We start from the raw sequence: 13,020 nt of genomic DNA on the forward strand, positions 1-13,020 counted from the left end.
TGTGTGTATGAATGTGTGTGTGTGTATGTTCTTTTAAAGCCTTCAGAGACGACACCAGCAGCAGGCCACTTTAGTTGGGTCTCAGGGATGTCTCAGGGACGTGGGGGAAATTAAGGACACATTTTGGGCAAAGAGCCTCTTAAAACGTGCTTAAAGATCTGCCGTGGGGCTGGAACTAGCCGGCATAATCTGATATTCATCGTGCTTGTTGCAAAAAGGGACATGCTGAGCGCAACCCCAGGCCCCCCCAAAATACTTAAATATATTTTTATTTTTATATATTTATATATAAATGAATCATATAAAAATAACATTGTTCCCTTCAATCTTTCAATCAAGAAAATATAACTTTGTATCCTGATATGATTGTGTCTGCGATTGCACATTGTATTACGTTTCCCCCACCCAAAATGCCCTATAAATTGCTTTCTGGGGTAAAGGTAATATCCTAAAAGCACTCTGGTTTATTTGGTTAAAAGTGATGTAACAGCCGTGGACGTGAATCAGATTCCTAGCTGTGAAGAAATAGGAAATCAGCGTAAAAGCTTGTGGCTCAAGCCAACGAACCTGCTCCATAAGGGTCAAAACCTGCTAGGACAAACCCTAGAAACTGTCCAATATGAAACCCCAAACAAATGAAAAAGAAAACAGACAAATTGAAAACCACCCCCCAAAATATCATTTTGAAAACAAATGGCGATAAAGATTTACATGCAAAATATCTGGCATCTGCTTGCAAGCTTGGTGCTATAGCTGAGAATGAAAGGAGATTATATTCAAGCCAAAATGGAGCTTTTGATTTTTTTTCTCCTTATATCCCCCCCCCCTCCCCCTATCTAAATCCAGAAGATCTAATCTTATCCACCACAATCCAATTTTTAATGCTGGCTACACATAGGATTAAAGTGCTTCTGGTTGGTTTGTAGGCCATTTGACAGTGTCCGGACATCTGCTGGTGGTCTGGGGGGGACAGGAGGAGAGGAGGATCAGGGCCATAGAGAAGGTTGACCTGGGTTGGATGCTAACATAGGGTTCTCTTACAGGGGAGTAAACATGCATGCCTCTGGTGTGTACCCTCTTTAGGGTTCTGCAGCGTGGTTTAATAAGTAAAGACTTCTTATTAAGAAGTTTACCTCTCGAGATGGTAATGTGGATAAAATAAAATAAATGAATAATATGCATTGTCGAAAAATAAGTATAAAATGCAGTCAATCGGGAAAGTGGAATAGAGTTAGGCAATGGACACCTACTGAATATTAATACGCTGATACAGCCTACTGTAAATAAATGCTTCCGTCATAGTAAACTGCTTAGTAGAGCCACGCTCTATAGATCGATTCATTAAACCAATCTAAAGGATCAACAATTTCAACCACAAACAAAAAAAGTACCTGTTTTGAAATAACCTGCGTACATCACATAAAACAACAACAAGCTCTCTGACAGAAGTTCCTGACCCTGGGTGACCCGTCCGCTATAGTTCAGCCGTGCACAGGCTCCACTCGCAACAGACGGCCTCGCTGGCTCCACTCGCAACAGACGGCCTCGCTGGCTTTACTCTCCACTAAAGCGCTTTACCCAGAGAGGAGGGGGAACTAAGTCGATATCCTTAAAGTGGAGAATAGAGATGTTTACAGATGATACCGGATTAGATTAGACTTTCACTGCTTTCTATCAGATGACGGTTTCTAGATAGACAGCACCTGTTTGTTCTTACGCTGTGGGGGCATACAGTAAGCCACTCAACCCGCCTGTGATGATCGTCTCTCCAGACTGCACAACGGCTGCATTGTACCAGACAATGACACTTGAATGTTGTGTCCGGACGTAACACCGTCGACAACGAAAATGTACAAAGCCTGCTTTGTCGAACGTATTTCGATTAGTCGGAACTAACGTTTTTTTGGGGGTGGTTGATTTACGCTGTCTGTGTGCCGCTACTTTACTACACGAACTTGTGAACAGACTGAGTCTTGTGTCAGTAGAGGTTCATTTAGAAAAATAACCCGCATCTGTTGTGAAACATACGTCAAATATCAACTACCTGCCAGCTTTTCCTCCTCCAAACTCGTATTCCCCCACGTGGACACTCGCTATAGCTTCACAGCACTCAGAAACAGAGGGCGGAGCCCCACTCTCTCACTCAAGGGGCCCGGCCGGTCTGCCCCGCAGGTCATGTTAAAGGTGTTTATATAAGCTGTTTGAACGATGATAAGGCAACGCCATGTCAGATAGCCATACCGAATAAATATTTGACGGAAGACGAGCAGCTGTTTACCAGGATGCCATTAAGGGAGCGGGTCGCGTAGCACCTTCCACTAAGGACCCAGCATTCCCTCGTCTCACAGCATTAGCGCCCTCCTACACACCCACATCCACCCCCACATCCACCCACCCCCACATCCACCCCACCCTCGCCAGCTCAAACGTGAAGTCCAGCCGTGTGAAGTGTGTGTACCAAACAAAGCACTTTAATATGTTTGACCATATGTTTTGGGCACAGATTTGCGGTCACAAATAAAAGAGCTGGATGTGTTCGATTTTTTTTATGCTTCTGGGTCGTTGTTTTACGTACTGTAGATGCACTTATTTAAACTGTTACAGTTCAAGCTACAGTTTTGTATTTTTTTGTTTAACTTTTTGTTCTTTGATCATTCATCATTGTTTACATCGTTAGTTAATCATCTTTCACCCCAAGAGTTCAGGATCATTGTATATTTTTATCACCGCACTTATACTTTAAGCGTACTTTCACTTAATTGTTTAAGAAAATATGTATACCTTAGTATACCTTATATGCTAAATGAAGGCTTTTTCAAGAGCAACATTTGCAAAGGATTGGATGTATCAAACTGATTCACTATAGTAACTGAGCATCTGAAAGGTACAAGTTGATGATGTTTTCTATGAATAGGCCTGTAATAACTCACTGTCAGACAAGATTCCAGGTCAGTTCATGTCACAGTGGCTTTTATTTCTCAGAGAGGAAAGTTTGTCAACCACATGTTAAGTGACACATTTGTGTAACAACTTAATTTCACTCCCACTGACCCACTCAGACCACACTCCTGGTAGGTTTCATTTATCAGCAACACACACGTTTAAGCACAAATCTGTAAATGGATGAACCTGTAGATAATCAGGTAAAGAATAGTCGACAATGCCTTAAACAGAATACCACACAGAATAGAATATAGGCCTACTTCCTTTTCCTCCACCTTCCAAAGCTTGCTTCTTTCAAGCACACAAATGGATGACCTTTGAAATTTGCTGTGTTTCTGCATTTGCTGTTTAGCCTTCTATAAATGTCACATAATGTTATTGGGTTGCCACTGCAATGCATCATTAATCTTTCCCTGGGCTGGCGGGGGAAGTATGCCTGGTACACTAGGTAGATCAGTAAGTAGAGACATTGAAGCCGAAGTGTAAACATCATTTGGACACTGCAGTTTTTCTGCTCAAATGGTTTTGATGTTGATGAAGAGGGACCTTCTTTGAAAGTGCAACGATCTGCACAGTGCTTGATCGATGCTGCCTGGAAGGTGCGTAATTATCACAGGCCTGTCTGTGAGCCCGGCTCCTCAACAAGATGGTGCAAAACAGATATATATATCTATATTTTTTTTCTTCCTCTTTCTGGCACTCCTTCAGATAGCGAGCGTTGTAAAGCAAGGAAAATGAATATGCCCCGATCGGAGAGCGAAGAGGAATGTGTCAGGGGTGTCGTTAGACCCTTTTTACTGGGGCACATGCCCCAGTATAAATCTGCTGTACCCCAGTAAAATCAAAAGTTAGAGTTTTAACAATTTACTTTATTAGTCAGTGCATTCATTTAGATTGATAATCCCGGAAAAAATAAACGCAGTATCCCAATCAACGCTTGTAAAATCAAAGCAGTTTAACCGAAAACACAAACCGATGCCCGCATAATTCCATTCCATCGGTAGGCCTAAATGATAGGCCTACCGATCATCCTATTTTGACTGAAACATAAAAACAATATTACATTAAGCTAAAAAAACAGTATTTGCGCTCAAATTATTATTATTTTTTGCACGCTCGCATTAACTATTGATGTCCCTGCCAAAGCTGATATCAAACTTGCGTCCCGAACTGTTGAATAGTGGGTTAAGCAAGGGGAGTTTCTATAGCTGAGTAGTGTATTGTGCGCAGCAAGCTTGGAAGAAGGAATATGAATAGGGGGCCTGTGCCCCTGTGAGGAGGGCCTGTGCCCCTGTGAGGAGGGCCTGTGCCCCAGTGAGGAGGGCCTGTGCCCCTGTGAGGAGGGCCTGTGCCCCAGTGAGGAGGGCCTGTGCCCCTGTGAGGGGGGCCTGTGCCCCTGTGAGGAGGGCCTGTGCCCCTGTGAGGGGGGCCTGTGCCCCAGTGAGGAGGGCCTGTGCCCCTGTGAGGAGGGCCTGTGCCCCTCTGAGGAGGGCCTGTGCCCCTGTGAGGAGGGCCTGTGCCCCTGTGAGGAGGGCCTGTGCCCCTGTGAGGGGGGCCTGTGCCCCAGTGAGGAGGGCCTGTGCCCCTGTGAGGAGGGCCTGTGCCCCTGTGAGGAGGGCCTGTGCCCCTGTGAGGAGGGCCTGTGCCCCAGTGAGGAGGGCCTGTGCCCCAGTGAGGAGGGCCTGTGCCCCTGTGAGGAGGGCCTGTGCCCCTGTGAGGAGGGCCTGTGCCCCTGTGAGGAGGGCCTGTGCCCCTGTGAGGAGGGCCTGTGCCCCTCTGAGGAGGGCCTGTGCCCCTGTGAGGAGGGCCTGTGCCCCTGTGAGGAGGGCCTGTGCCCCAGTGAGGAGGGCCTGTGCCCCAGTGAGGAGGGCCTGTGCCCCTGTGAGGAGGGCCTGTGCCCCTGTGAGGAGGGCCTGTGCCCCTGTGAGGAGGGCCTGTGCCCCTGTGAGGAGGGCCTGTGCCCCTGTGAGGAGGGCCTGTGCCCCTCTGAGGAGGGCCTGTGCCCCTGTGAGGAGGGCCTGTGCCCCAGTGAGGAGGGCCTGTGCCCCTGTGAGGAGGGCCTGTGCCCCTGTGAGGAGGGCCTGTGCCCCTGTGAGGGGGGCCTGTGCCCCTGTGAGGAGGGCCTGTGCCCCTGTGAGGAGGGCCTGTGCCCCTGTGAGGAGGGCCTGTGCCCCAGTGAGGAGGGCCTGTGCCCCTGTGAGGAGGGCCTGTGCCCCTGTGAGGAGGGCCTGTGCCCCAGTGAGGAGGGCCTGTGCCCCTCTGAGGAGGGCCTGTGCCCCTGTGAGGAGGGCCTGTGCCCCAGTGAGGAGGGCCTGTGCCCCTGTGAGGAGGGCCTGTGCCCCAGTGAGGAGGGCCTGTGCCCCTGTGAGGGGGGCCTGTGCCCCTGTGAGGAGGGCCTGTGCCCCTGTGAGGAGGGCCTGTGCCCCTCTGAGGAGGGCCTGTGCCCCTGTGAGGAGGGCCTGTGCCCCTGTGAGGAGGGCCTGTGCCCCTGTGAGGAGGGCCTGTGCCCCTCTGAGGGGGGCCTGTGCCCCTGTGAGGAGGGCCTGTGCCCCTGTGAGGGGGGCCTGTGCCCCTGTGAGGAGGGCCTGTGCCCCTCTGAGGGGGGCCTGTGCCCCTGTGAGGAGGGCCTGTGCCCCTCTGAGGGGGGCCTGTGCCCCAGTGAGGGGGGCCTGTGCCCCTGTACAGCTTTATGTCTAACAACGCCTCTGGAATGGGTACTTTTTGTCCTCCATGTACTTCATCAAACAACGCATACGAGAAATTATAATCCGACATAAATTGCCTGCCTAACGCTAAAAATCGTCAGTTTGTACATTATGATGTGCGAACGCTGGCTTCTTCTACACAAAAGACTCATCCATTGGTGTTTACCTCGGTGTCTTGTGGGCGCTGTGTGCTTGGTTTCACTCATTAGAGTGCGGACGTCTCTGTCTGGGAAATGATTGGGTCCCTCTGAATTTTGCCCCATTCTCCGCCTGAGTTTTTTTTCCACCTAATGATTCCGGGAGCGGTGTGGAAGGACAGGCCCCCCTCTGGCCCCCCCTCTGAGAGGGGGAACTTGATTAATGATCCGGAAGTGCTTTGCCTTTTCAGCTGATTAAATAAAATTGACTAGATTTTTACATTTTATAATAAAGTGACTCCACAGGCCTGAGATGACAGGGCCATGAAAAGATGTGTGTGTGTGTGCGTGCGCGTGTGCGTGTGTGTGCGTGTGTGTGCGTGCGCGTGCGTGTGCGTGTGTGCGTGTGCGTGTGTGTGTGCAGGCCTACATATGCGTGCGTGTTCAGGTACTTTTGTTTCATGTGTGCATCTCGGTGTGTTCACGCTCTTGAATGCATATATTTATATATTTCTTCTATTATTTTTCATTTAGTCACTCTTCTGTGTGATATGGCTGTGTTCTCAGGCAGAAAGACACGTTGTCACCATCCAGTGACACTAGGTGCCACATGGCTATGTCAGTAACAACAAGAAAAATACAAAGTTTTCTTTTTCAATTTCCTTAGTGTTATTGGGCATCCAAGCATTTCCCTTTGTGGGGGGGGGGGGGGGGGGCATTCTGATATCTAACTCAAAATACAGGAATCGGTGTGTGTGTGTGTCTAACTCTCTGTGGCTCCGTCATCTTGAGAACGGGGCATCTGTCTGTTTAACTTTGTCCTTGGTCTTCTAGTGGAGAATATTTATATATATAATATATAATATTTCTTTTATATTTAATATAATATAATATTTCTATATAAGCTAGCGTAGGCTTCAAAAGGCACCTTGTGAATAGTACCGGATTTCTGAAAGTTTAACATGTCATAAGTAAAATGGTACTGTGCCGTCGACCATTATTACACCACTGCAGAAGCATCAGGGGAGATGTTTAAGGTGAAGATTCTATACAAATTAAATATGCATCGAATGTACATAGCGCTGCATGCTACAGTCCAAATGCAGCACTTCCCAGCTTTGGCTCCAGAAAACGATCTTTCCTGCAAGCCAACGTCCCAATTTTCTTGGGTTGTGAAGTGACTGTAATTACACAGAATGCACAGGGGCAGTTATAGACTAACAGCACAGGCTATTTCCAGGAGAGTATCCTGCCGCCCCAGAGAAGGACTATTCTGTGCACAGCGGTCTCTCACCATCGCCACCACTTTGATCACAGCTATTATGGAGGGGCGGCTGGTGGAGAGACAAGCTCTCTGGAGGGAGATAGCATTGACAGGGCCAATGTCACTCTGATTCCTGGTTCACTCCTGTAAACCAGTGGCGTAGCCACAACGGGGCCTGGGGGGCTAGGGCCCCTCGTGTATGTGTCCGGCCCCCCTAGATTTTGGATTGCTTACATAAAAAATTAAGGAATCTTTATTTTATTTTTTTGTTTTTGTGCCCCCCTCATTTTAGAAGTTGCATGAAAACTGTCTATGACACTTGGTGCCTTGCAGACATCTCATCAATACTCTCTTATTAATGTATGAATGGCATGTTGAAATTGTGTTTTAAAATATTGAAATAGCAGTTGTTGTAATGGGATCTTGGTTTTATGTTCGGATAAATAGTTTAAACAAAATTTACAATGAAATATCTGGATTGCGTACATTTTCAAGCCCCTCACACTGATATTTGCTAGCCACCTTTCGCTTCAATAGACACTTTTGTACAGTATGACCTATAGTTACAGACTTTTGGGGTTAGTACTAGGATTGCACAGCATGTCAGAGTGAGTCTGGACAATTTTTTCAATGCTTGTGGGCCGCAATTTACAAACACACACATTCTGAATGGGATTGAGATCAGAACTTTGACTGGGCCACTGGCAGGGTCAGCAAAGTAGCTAGCAGATCAACATTAGCTAGCCAACCAGCTAGCTAGCAAGCTAGCAGGAGCTGACAGGAAATCAGAATGCATCCTGAAGCCCTGAACAAGGTCGATGCCTCCGAGTGTGTAATGAATGGGAAGGTAGAGTGCAGTGAAGCCATTATCTTTCCCTCCGTCAAAGGAGTGGTGCAGTGACCTGGCATTCAGACAAATGGAGGGGAAAACTCTGCTGGGAGATGTAAATCCCCACCAGGGTCCCCTCTGAAGAGACAAGCCGACCGGTAGACTAGGCGATGACCCGTGGATGGCTGGGGGTTCTGACCGGATCAGAAATGACAGGGTTGTGGGAGGAGAGGAGGGATGTGGGAGATGAGAAGGGGGAGATGGGGGAGAGGGAGGAAGAGGGGGGTGGGGGGTTTGCTGTGCAGAAGGGGAAGGGTGTGTAAAAAGAAAATGATGATTACCAGGAATAAATGAGATGTCACAGAGAGAGAAAAATATTACTTTCAAATTTACTTCTTTTGCACTCTGTGAGTGACAGGTGTCAGGGAAGTGTGTGCGTGTGTGTGTGTGTGTCAGGAAGCTCTTCCTGTTTCTGAAAATTGCCTCAAGAAGGGACTTTGTGGACCAGTGATGCAGACCATTCATGTTTTTACTTGTCTTTAGCTGTGGACACATCTTAGAAGACACCAGCACAAACACCCACTTCTCAACATCTCTTAAAGCTGAGCTTTCAAAGACCTCTTGTACATGCAGTGGGTCGAGATGCTGCATTAGGTGTACCCCAAGGTTTTTCTGTTGAACCCTGTGTGTACATGACGGTGGAGGCAACATGGGGAGATATTAAGATATGGGGTCATATCACAGTAAAATGGTACCGTACAGTACAAAGTGAGTTTAAAAGCTCTTTATGACAGTCAATACTTTTCTCCTTCATCTCCATTAAACTGGAAGATCATCTGACAAGCACGTCACAGCTGTACTTAACGGCCCAGTCCACAAGTCACAAGTTAATAGGTTGGAGGTCATTTCAAATGAAAACCAACACTTCTGAAATCCACCATCGTTTTTTTTCTGGACTCAAATCAAATTGTGTTATTTTCGTAGAACTTTGTATTAACGGGGTGTAGGGGAGGGTGTGTAGGGGGGTGGGGGGCTATTTTTCGATTTGATGACCTTTTCATAAACTAAAAGCCATTTCTTTATTGGATGCTTACAATATTGTGATTGCCAGAAATATCTAGACTGTTTTCAGGTATTAAAATACAAAATCTCTGGATTTTGCTTCCTGCAGTTTGACAATAAGAAGATGGCTTTCACTTTTGGAATTGATTTGGCAGCTTGCAGGTTTTTCTCATTTTGATATTAATTCTCTGTAGGACCACTGAAGGGGGTACATTAATAGGGTATTATGACTTATTTAAAAACATTATTTTGTCCTACTTAAATTGTTAATTGTATTGGGTGCTATAATCTACAGAGAATATAATTACTGTGCATATTGTGTAGTGACAAAAGCCGGACACATACTGGAAGATTAACATACTTTATTTGAAAATGAAAGGAGGTTCTACAAAAAAAAATATAAAAAATATTCTTTGAGATAAACATACTATCCACAATATGATAACTCTTAATAATTTGTGTAAAGTTTCATTTCATAAAAGTGTTTTTCTTTCTGACAAAAAATCCACAGTAAGGATCCAGTCCATCCAACTAAATTTAGTTCTTTCAGTACTCTTCACGACACACAATTAAACAATGAAACAGTATGCCAAATCAGCTCAGATTGTTGTTAAGGAACATAATGAATGCATATTAATGCAACACAAATGCTTCTCTCGACGTAAAACCATTTCCGTTATGAATCAACATCACCATCACTGCTGCGAGGCTGTGCGTGGTGAAAGGGCTTCCTCGAATGCATAAGCCTGTGCTGTAAACCTCTTTGTGGTGATGTGCTTCTCGTATGCCTATTCTCTCCCTCTCCTGCCTTCATTGTAACGTGGCCTATTGAGATATTCACCAATGCGATGAGGCTGCAATTGGTCGTCATTAAAGAGAACGGGTACTCTTCTTTTCTTACCCTGATTTGCATCCTTATTTGCTTCCTCATTAGGAAACTGGCAGGTGGTATATGGAGAACATTGCAATTTAATAAAGCTTCATTTTACCACTATTATAGAAGCGCATGTAATTGTCCGTACCCTGGAAGGACATTTGAATGTTGACTTTATGCGTTATTGCTTTAGTGCAGCAGGTAGAAAAGTATACAATGTTTTCAAAAAATCTTCATAACCGCTTCCTTTTGTTGTGTCCTGTATACTTCAATTGTGCAAATGTATTAAAATTAAAAATACTTATTAACCTTGGTATTCAGACCCAGGTACATCTTGTTATCCTTTTATCATCTGTGAGATGTCTGGAGAACTTGGAGTGCACATGATGCACTCATTTAGAAAGATCTAGAACACAAAGATTTAGAAGAAACACCTACAGGTTATGAAATAATAAATACAGCATTGAAAGTTCACAGGAGCAATGCGCTCCATCCTTGGGAAATGAAAGACATTTGGAAGCACTAGGAGAAGGTTTCCCGGCCAAACCCAGAGGACCTTCCAGAGAACCTTCCTTCTTATTAGCAACCAGGACCAGAACACTTGGGAGGGTTTAGGAACAGAACAGGCCCTCACAAACAGAGCCAAACAGGAGATCCTTGAAGAAAACCTTGCCGGGGCAGACCAGCTGGAGGGTCTTTTGGAAAAGTCTCCAACTTTCCTTGAGTGGCCTGCCGAAGGCCTGGACATGAACCCCCAGAAACTGGACTTGAAGATCGCAGATCACCAACACTCCCAGTCCAACTGTCTGAGCTTGAGACGACCAGAAAGGAGAAATGGGAGAAATACCTTGAATCCAGCAATGCAAATCAAGAAGAGGATTATTATGTTTATTAAGGGGCTGAATGCTTTCCAAAGGAAACATACAGGACTACTTAGCAGGTCTAAGAATACTGTAGTGGTACATACGGCATATTCTATACATGGAGATAACACAGTATTTACATAAAAAGCTTAAAAAATTTAATATTAGTGCAAAATGGAAGTCGCTTTGGATAAAAGCATTTTCTAAATTGTTCCCTCAAACGCACATGGATGACAAGATATGTGTTGGCGGAGTCGAGTGATTGAGATAAAAATAGTAATTATTACAGTGTACCTGAGCCCAACACAGGTGGTGAAACCCACAACCCTGCTGATCCTATTGAGCTTCCTCGGTCCCCGTGTACCGGGCCAGGATCCTTTTACCCAAACAGGGTCTGACAATAGATTGTAGCAGACACTGACAAGACCTTAGGGAAGAGCTCAGGCCTTCTGCCACCATCTGGCCTCAGAAATATCCCATATCTGACACAGAATCCGAGCTGGAGGAACTGGCCACTGCCTGGTTGTCTCTACGCCAGCGCTTCGCTGATCCGTGAAGGGCAGGCAAGACACGAGCATTCAGGATGCTCACGTGTCAATCCAAAGCCTTTTACGGGATTTGACTTCCTTTGCTTACTATAACCACGCTCCACAGGGGTGGACCTGACTGAAATGGTGTGTTTTGTTAAATGTAGGTTTATCTCTTTGTTGTGTTTTATCAAATAAAGTTTCCCTGATTAGTAATTTAAATGTTAAAATTTCTATGATCTTATATCTTATATACATCTGTTTTAGATATATTTTAAAATAATTTTATGAATTAATTGATAATTCATAACAGTGCAGTCTATGATTCATTTTGTTATTAAATATTATAAATTGGTTGTCTGTGCTGCAAACATTTCAAAACATTCTGCGAACCTGAGTGAACGGACATTTATAGAGGTATTATGAAGTGTTTTCATATAACAAGAATACTGTCAGGTAATCCAAACTGTTCATCAATCCATGTTTACCTGACTCAGTCCAGAATTGGGGAGTTACAACGAGATGAACCGACATTAAGGTCTTTCTCTGAAGTAGGACGTATTATTCTAAACCAGTAAAAAGAAATGTCATGTTTACTTGTCTTGGAGGAATAAATTCATGTCTTCCTCCCCATTATTTTCCAGTTTAACAGGACTCTTCAGCCTTTCGGCCATAATGAAGACCTCTCAAGGCTCCTGAGTATCTTCCCCATGTACTGTGTAGCTGTAATAACTCAAGTACCAGCAAATGACAGGTTGGGATATTGGTTTGGGGGCTGAATCCATGCCAGTGTCTCCCATTGTTACGCTTGTAAGCTTCTGTTACCGAATGACAAAAGTGTTATGAAACAAACATGAATATAGTTTAAGGTCCCGCTTTATGAAGAGATCCCAAAAGTGGGTATTGGCTTTGTCATACGGGGTAGAAATGTCAGTGGCGCTAGACAGAAGTGTAACATTTAATCAGTGACTCATTCACAAAACGTTTGTCCCTCCATTCACTGCCATCCAGAAGTGTTTGATGAAAAGCCTTAAACTCATACACCCTTCATGCATGTCCAGACCCATAACGGCTGCCTTGTGAACACGGGGGAGTGTTCAAACCCTTCAAAGTGACCAATCGTTTAACCCAGATCTCAGGAACACAATGCAGTGCACATGCAGCCTAATTGAATGTTCAGCTAATGAGTGTTGATGCCGCCGGAGAAATCAAACACAGGTGCTCTCTCCGATGTTCTTTGGAGAACCTCGGTTCTACTTTAAAGCTTTCAAAAAACTAAAAAACTAAATTGAAATTGACATAGAGGCTATTCAGATGGCTATTGAGAGACGCCTCTTCACTCCAGTGTCTTTGTTCTGTCTTAATGGGTTCTAAGACATTAAGAAAGAAAGGTTGATGGAAATTAATTCTAATTTCTTATTTTCGAAGATGGCCTTGAAGCCGTGTTGTGATGACGTGTTGGCCTTTGACATTTTATTTCATGTTTGTCTTCAAGGGTTTAGTCGTTTGCCACTGTGAAATGCTAAAAATCACATTGTGAAAATGTCAAATCTATTTTAATTGCAAAAAACATTTCAATGACAGCCTATTATCATGTTTCTGTGTACTGAAAACGATTCGGACAAAATTCATGTCTAGTTTCATGTCTGTCATAATTAGGGGGAAAGATCATTGTTGATGACAGCTCTGGTTTGGCCACAAATGATCATATCCACTGGTGTTACAGTATCCAACTAAATCAACAATCCTGACACTGTATCCAGTTACTGTGTACCAAACGTTAGCATGACAGCTGCTCATATTCACAGTCTAGGAC

Source organism: Osmerus eperlanus, chromosome 25, assembly GCF_963692335.1.
Source record: "Osmerus eperlanus chromosome 25, fOsmEpe2.1, whole genome shotgun sequence".
In the NCBI taxonomy this organism is placed as follows: domain Eukaryota; kingdom Metazoa; phylum Chordata; class Actinopteri; order Osmeriformes; family Osmeridae; genus Osmerus; species Osmerus eperlanus.